At 37.3% G+C, this 6,864-nt stretch overlaps 1 long non-coding RNA gene across 1 annotated transcript; it reads right to left on the bottom strand.

Annotated features, from left to right (window-relative positions):
- Window positions 1–4,168: 4,168 nt before the first annotated feature.
- Window positions 4,169–6,437, bottom strand: LOC141656199 (uncharacterized). Its single transcript, XR_012548417.1, has 3 exons — window positions 6,311–6,437; window positions 6,103–6,212; window positions 4,169–4,330 (listed from the first exon to the last, which is right to left on the bottom strand). It is a non-coding gene; the product is annotated as an uncharacterized LOC141656199 (long non-coding RNA).
- Between the last annotated feature and the right edge of the window lie 427 nt (window positions 6,438–6,864).

The following is a 6,864-nucleotide window of genomic DNA, read 5'->3' as shown; positions in this document are numbered from 1 at the left end:
CATTTCTCCCCCTCATCAAAGGAGAAACAAGAGAGAGAAACAAGAGAACTTGAAAAACCCCAAATATTTTTCACCGGCACTCTCCTCCCTCACCGCCCGTCCCTTGGCCGCCGACCACCCCACTACACCCACATCCACGCGACGACCATCCTTTCACACCCCTGTCCTCGCGCCGACATCACTCTCCCCGGAGGTCACCATCCCGATTCGACAGCCCCTCCCCGCACCCGACCATCCCGGAGTCGATAGCCCCCTCTCTGCCTTTCTATGTTAAAATCATGTTTTTGATTGATTTTGATTATGTGGGTACTTTAGTGTTCTTGTGTGTGAAGTGGGTTTGAGTGTAATTCAGGAACTGCTACAATTCTGATGTACTCATGTCTTATACTCATGTCTAAAAGAGATTTCCTTTTAGTTGTTGCTGCAAAGGAAGTGAAGATTATGTATTAGAGTGTCACTGTGACTGAAATTTGCCAACTTTTCGTTTCAAATACTGCAGGGGGCTATCAACTCATGTCTTCTGCAAGTTATACTCAAAACCCATTCTTGTTCTACGGGGAAGGGGGAGAGATGGAAGTGTTGCAATTGGTTAATGAGAAATTGTACCATCACTCGACGCCGATTTCTCCGACCACCCTACTTCGGCCCGTCCCCACAACCACCCTTCAACAATCAATTAATTCAAACCCTAATTGCTAGAAAAACCCTAATTTTTAATAACAAGAACATCAACTAAATCGACTAAAAGACGAGGTCTTAATAAAATTATTGATAAAACGACGAAATTACGTTTGATATGTGCGAATTACGATCCATAATAGTCGAACGATGAAGGGATTGATTAGGTTAAGAGAGAGATTTTTATTCTTAAGTTTGTAATTCTGTTGTTTTTTTTTTTTTTTACCAAAGGGCAAATATGGAAAATTAGGATAAAATGTGTAGGATTTAGCAAACAAGTGTGCGGGATTTAGCATATACGTAATTTTAATACAGATAGTGGTTAAGAAAACATCGTTAATGACCGAGGCTCTGTTCTTTTGGATTTAAAGTCACTTAATTTAAGTTCAGATCTTATAAATTTAGTTTAGATCTTCAGTTCAAATCCTATAAGTTCAGTTCAGTTCAATTCAAATCTTATAAGTCCAGGTCCTATAAATTCAGTTCAGAAAAGTTATATACGGAGTATTATTTTTAAAAAAATGATGCAAAAACATTTGACATTAATGATTTGATACATATTTACAATATTATTATTAAAACAAAATTATCACTCCTCTCATTATTTTATCGTAATGTAATCATAATACGGAGTATAATTTATGAACAAACCAATGTATATAAAGCGGAAAAATGTTATTATCTTATCTTGTGTTTTAGACTATATTATTTTCTTATCAATGTTCTATCTTGGCTCTCCACTAATTTCTTGTAAATTTTTTGTTTGATCTTAATAAAAGTTTGCGTTTTTTATAATAATAATTAAGTTAAATTAAATTAAATTCGGATTCTGTAAGTTCAGTTTAGATCCTATAAGTTCACTTCGATCGGTTCAGATTCAATAAGTCCAGAAAATTTCAGATCCTAAAAGTTCATATAACAACCCCACTCGCCACCGTCATAACACAACCCCACTAAGATGGGATGTGTACTTTTAGGCCATTATTTGTCCTTACTTAAGCCAAAATGTACAAGGCCTTGTTACTAAGTATTGAGTAGCTAGAGTCGGTAATAAACATATCAAAAGCTTCTTATTTTCTCGATGTGTTACAACTTTTCTTCTCAAACTCTTGGGATATTACAAACTCTCCCACTTAAAGAACACAACGTCATTGTTGTGCCTCGAACTTAACCGCAACCAAGCTCAGAATCCTCCCCCGCTAGGCGGATGACCCGAGTACTCTTGACCACGGGCTCACCACACGGTCGCGAGGTTGCTCTGATACCATTTATAACAACCTGGCTCATTACCGTCATAACACATCCCCTATAAGACGGAATGTGTATCTTTGAGCCCATTATTTATCCTCACTTAAGCTCAAAAGCAGAAGACCTTATTATTAAGTGGTGGGTGGAGTTCTTTATAAACATATCACAAGCTCCTTATTTTCCCGATTTTGGACGACTTTTCCTCTCAAAATCTTAGGGTGTTACTGTGATACCCTCATACTCCAAGTGCCTTACCAGGACCACTTAAGGTATGAGAACACCACCATCTCGATTACCCGAGGCAATGATAATCAAATAGACAATAACGAAACGTACTTTAATTATAATAAAGTTTAAAGTGATACAACCAAATCCGAAACTGATAAAAGAAAATACAAAGGTTCTCAAAAGTTAAACCAACTAGCTAAAGAACAACGTTCGACACAATGGAAGACTTCTAAAACAGCTTGTGATGACTTAACCCAGCTATCCCATGCGCATCAACCATACTTGCTCAATAACTGCTCACCACCCCCGAATGGATCACCACAGTTTTTAAAACATTTAAACGGGGTCAGTACTGATTACTGTAGATACCTCATTTCTGCACCTCTCGCAAACCAACCGGTGATGATTGGGCCGCATGTTTGCTACGCGGAACGATTTGTGACAGTTCGTAAGTTTATCGTCAAGTGATTACTCAAATATTAATGTCTACATCTTAGTTGTCATCTACGTGCCGATACGGTCGTTTTGACAGTAATTAGAGTACATTTGGAGTCCGGGCCTAAAACCGTCTTCATTTTCTGATAACCGTTAAATCCCGAGTCAGAATGTTCTGGAATGTTCCGGATATTTCTATTCCATATTTTACAAATATTTCATAATCTTTATCCTTTGGTAAACAATTTCCCGTAATATTCACATAAAATATTAAGGAAAACCAAATTATTCCGTCCTACCATAACTTAAACACGGAAATCTTTCTTCCGCAGGAGGAAACCCCTTGGGAACAGACGCAGCAGTCTTTGCGCCTCTTCCAAGAGACGCGAGTGATCGCTGCGCCTCTTCCCAGTCCTTTTCTGCGTAATTTTCGTATCTTTTTCATATCTTTCTGAGATTCACTTCCAAAGACTCTCCGAAACCCTAATTCCTTCACGTGATTAGTATAAATAGGAGCCTTCGCTCCTCATATTTCTCACGCGAGTGTTCGCCCTTCTCTTCTCCCTTTGCATTCTAGACCTTTGTTCTTACTTTTTGGCGTCTACGTGCTTGAACATTCGACCACGTAAGCTCGGATCCTTCTGAGTACCAGCCTCGTTTGCATGACCGACCAATTCGACCAACTCCACATCAATCAACTTAATTAATCTAATCGTTTTCCTCTTACGAGGGCACTTTCTTTACATTCGCGTCGAGCATCACTAATCGATATCTTAGTCCTTCTCGTTTCGTCAAACATGTAAGTCTGAGGGTGTAAAATCCTTCTTTTATAATTGTATTTACTTTTTGTATCACTAATGTAAGGTTTATGTCGAAAATACCAATTAAAACCGATTTCTAAAGCCTTGTTTAAAACCCTTTTACGGATTTTCAGAAGACAAACCGTCGAGAAAGGACGCAGCAACTGCTGCGCCTCTTCGAAGGAGCGCAGTTCCTGCTGCGCCTCTTCGTGAGGCTGCCGCAGTTCCTTCTTCCTTTCTTCTTCCTTCGTCCTCTGTAACTCGTTGTTTGTTTTATTTGTTTTCGTTTGTTTCTTGTTAATTCTTTGACATAATAGCATATTAGTTTCACATGTATATTATCATCATCTTTAACACGTTTTATTCATCCTAAATCCGACTTAAATCCCTTATAATCTCATATTTGCGGGTTTTCGTCATAAAATTCAATCCGGGTTGTAGGAATTTGATTTGTTCATATTGAGTTTCTGGAATTCGACCTTTGACGTATTTTCATCTGTTTATTCACATGTTCGTCGTTAATTTGTCATGTTTAGCTTTGTGACACCCTTGACTCAAGCCTTAATTAATTACGTAAATTCTAAAGAAAAACTGGTAGGATATGTTTGCAATTGGTTCAACTAACCAAAAACCTGTAATTTCAAAACTTTTTTTTTCTAAACCAATTGCAACATCTCCAACATTCCCACTAGACGGGTGCCAAAACCTGCAATTGCTAACGATCTAACTTACTTAACACCGCTAAAGGTAAGAAAATACATAATGATACAAACCCAAAATGGAAAAGGGAGACATATGTCCCTTCAAATTATATACAAACCAAAAGTTAAAAGGTTATATACATAACCAAAAGATAAAAGGTTTCTACAAAAGAAAACCAAACTAGGTCCAAGGTTCCTTGCTCACTAGCTCGTCTGTGACCCCAACAAAGCATCAACAACCTGTCAATCGCATTTTATACAAACACGAAAGCCACAATTCAGTGGGGAGTAACTTCGAGTCCTCCCAGCCACGAATCGTCAAAATTAATGTACATGTAGTAAAACATGTAAACAAGGTGATAAATAATTCAATTATCAATTATAATCTAACCTATGACCCTTAAACTGACCAAACTAAACTATCATGTGAATCATATAATTCAAATAGTAATCCAAACTTTATCAACTGTAACCGGCTTACATCTCACCTATTACAGTTCATAAAATCACCATACAAGAAAGGGCAATATATCAAAGACAGGCATAAGTTCTTAGTCCCGTCAATAGTCACTTTGTAACTCGAGTCTATACCACGAGGTAGGGAAGGTAATCGAACCGGTATCTTGGCTCAGCGGTTAATATTAATAAAACATGGCCAAGAGACAACACAACCCTAGCCTAAAATCTGCGCAGACCTAGACATGCGGATACACACCACCGCACCCAAGACCCACAACCTTTTTTTAAAACAAAGTGAAGTGAGTACCCTAAGGACACCACCGAAGGGTTGGCTAGTACTTAAGCTGACCACTTACTATCAAAATAAGTAACTGAGGTCATGCCCCAACTTGGATAAACATCCACTAGTCAGGAACACAAAGGCTATCAAGCAGTGAACATATACTCGTCAAAGACTATAAAGACCTATCTATGATGAAGGCCGAAATACTCACCTAGGACCTAGTCCCACTAGTCCCGACTTGAATACTTTAGCCCACACCACACAAGACTCACCACACAAGTCAAGTAAGACACCCACTTAACCATAAGAGGGCAAAAAGTCCTACTTACCAACATAAATTCTAATATTCTATCATGTGAAAGGCTATATAAATGTCTAATCAGCAGATAAACCAACAGTTCCTCAATAAGTATTCAATACTGATTACCAATTCTAACACTATTAACCATATTAAAGGCTTCAGGGGAATCTAGGGCCATTACTACAAAATAAGAAGCTATTTAACTTCAACTAACTAAATAAGAAGCTATTTAAATTCAACTAATTACACATGTGAAATAGAGATATAATAAATGGCCTAAAACAAGAAAAAGGCCGATTATCTAATTCATTCAACCGAATTTTTACCCGCAACCCTGACCTGCGGCAGTGCGGGTCAAATTGCGGTGACCAATCACTCAATTAATCGACATCGCATCGATCAAAGGGACTAAGGCTCGGTTTTTCGGCACAATCAACAAAACATTACAATTTATCGCTATAAAATTCATTTTGAGCCTATTAATTACAAATTCATTTTGTAAACTATCCTAACATGTGATAACTATTAATATAAGCATAGTTTTACTATTAACATAATTTTTATTACTTATATGATTCAATTCCTAAAGTGTACTCATACTAACTATGTCATTAATAACCCTTAAATGACAAATTTTGCATGGAAAACCGCGAAACAAGCAACGGACCGACCCGGGCCAACCGTGGGCTAGCCGTGGGCCTGCCACGGGCCTGCCGGCCTGCTGCCCCACCCTTACTCCTCTTATTTTTTTCCATTTTTGCTCAGTATAAGACCGTCTGAACATTAATTAATCGTCCCCAATTCAACTTTGATAATTTAAACTAACAAAAGGCACAAATTAAGCTAACAATTGACATGCATGCAACCATTCTAAACATGTGAAAATTACTACACCAACAAAAATTACAAAACATACAAAAACAACAAAGATTGTGACGATAATCCGTCGAGTAACTCGAAATATGTTACCTTAAGCTAGAAAAAAGAGCAATTAGCACCTCAAACCCAAACCCTAACTAGCAACTATCCGCTATCTTCAATAATATACGAGTCCCCAAACTCGTCTTCCAATCCTTCACCTAAATAAACAATTAAAACACAATAATAAGCATATAAAACCGAAATTTCCGAAAATTGGTCTTAAAACAACTTCAAGAAAACTGAAATTAAATTATACCAAGTTGTAGATCGCGACGAGGGGATTCCGGAAAGGTAAATTTAGCGAAAATCCGAGTAGAAACGAAGAAACTGTGACGATTTTTGCTTGAAATTATGAGAAATGGTGTTTTGTTCTTATGGAGAAGATGAAGATAGGAAAAATCAGAAAAAAAAGAGTAAAGGGGAAGGGGGTGCCGCGTAAGGGAGAAAGGAAAGGAGGAAAGGAAGGTGCGGGATTTTTAGTCGGGATTTTTACGAGTCGGTTTTGACTCGTTTCAAAAATAATTAAATCCGTAAGTCAAACGCAAATTCCGTCAAGACCAAAGTTTTTAAACACGAGATTACAAGAAAATTGAGTATTCATACGACCCATTTCCAATTTCGTTTACCCAACGTTCAAAAGAATTGTCATTTTCCCCCCGATACGCCCTTATTTCGAAATAAAAAGTTTTACACGGTTTAAACTATTTTTAAACATCTCGAAACTATCAAAATAAATACTTTTCTTCAAAATATAATAAAATTATATTTCTTTGAATTATTTTTACTTTAAATACTTAAATATCAAATTTT

This window comes from Silene latifolia, chromosome 5 (genome assembly GCF_048544455.1).
Source record: "Silene latifolia isolate original U9 population chromosome 5, ASM4854445v1, whole genome shotgun sequence".
Taxonomy (NCBI): Eukaryota; Viridiplantae; Streptophyta; class Magnoliopsida; order Caryophyllales; family Caryophyllaceae; genus Silene; species Silene latifolia.
Note: the sequence above shows the minus strand (reverse complement) of the source record. Positions and strands in the feature narration are given on the sequence as shown.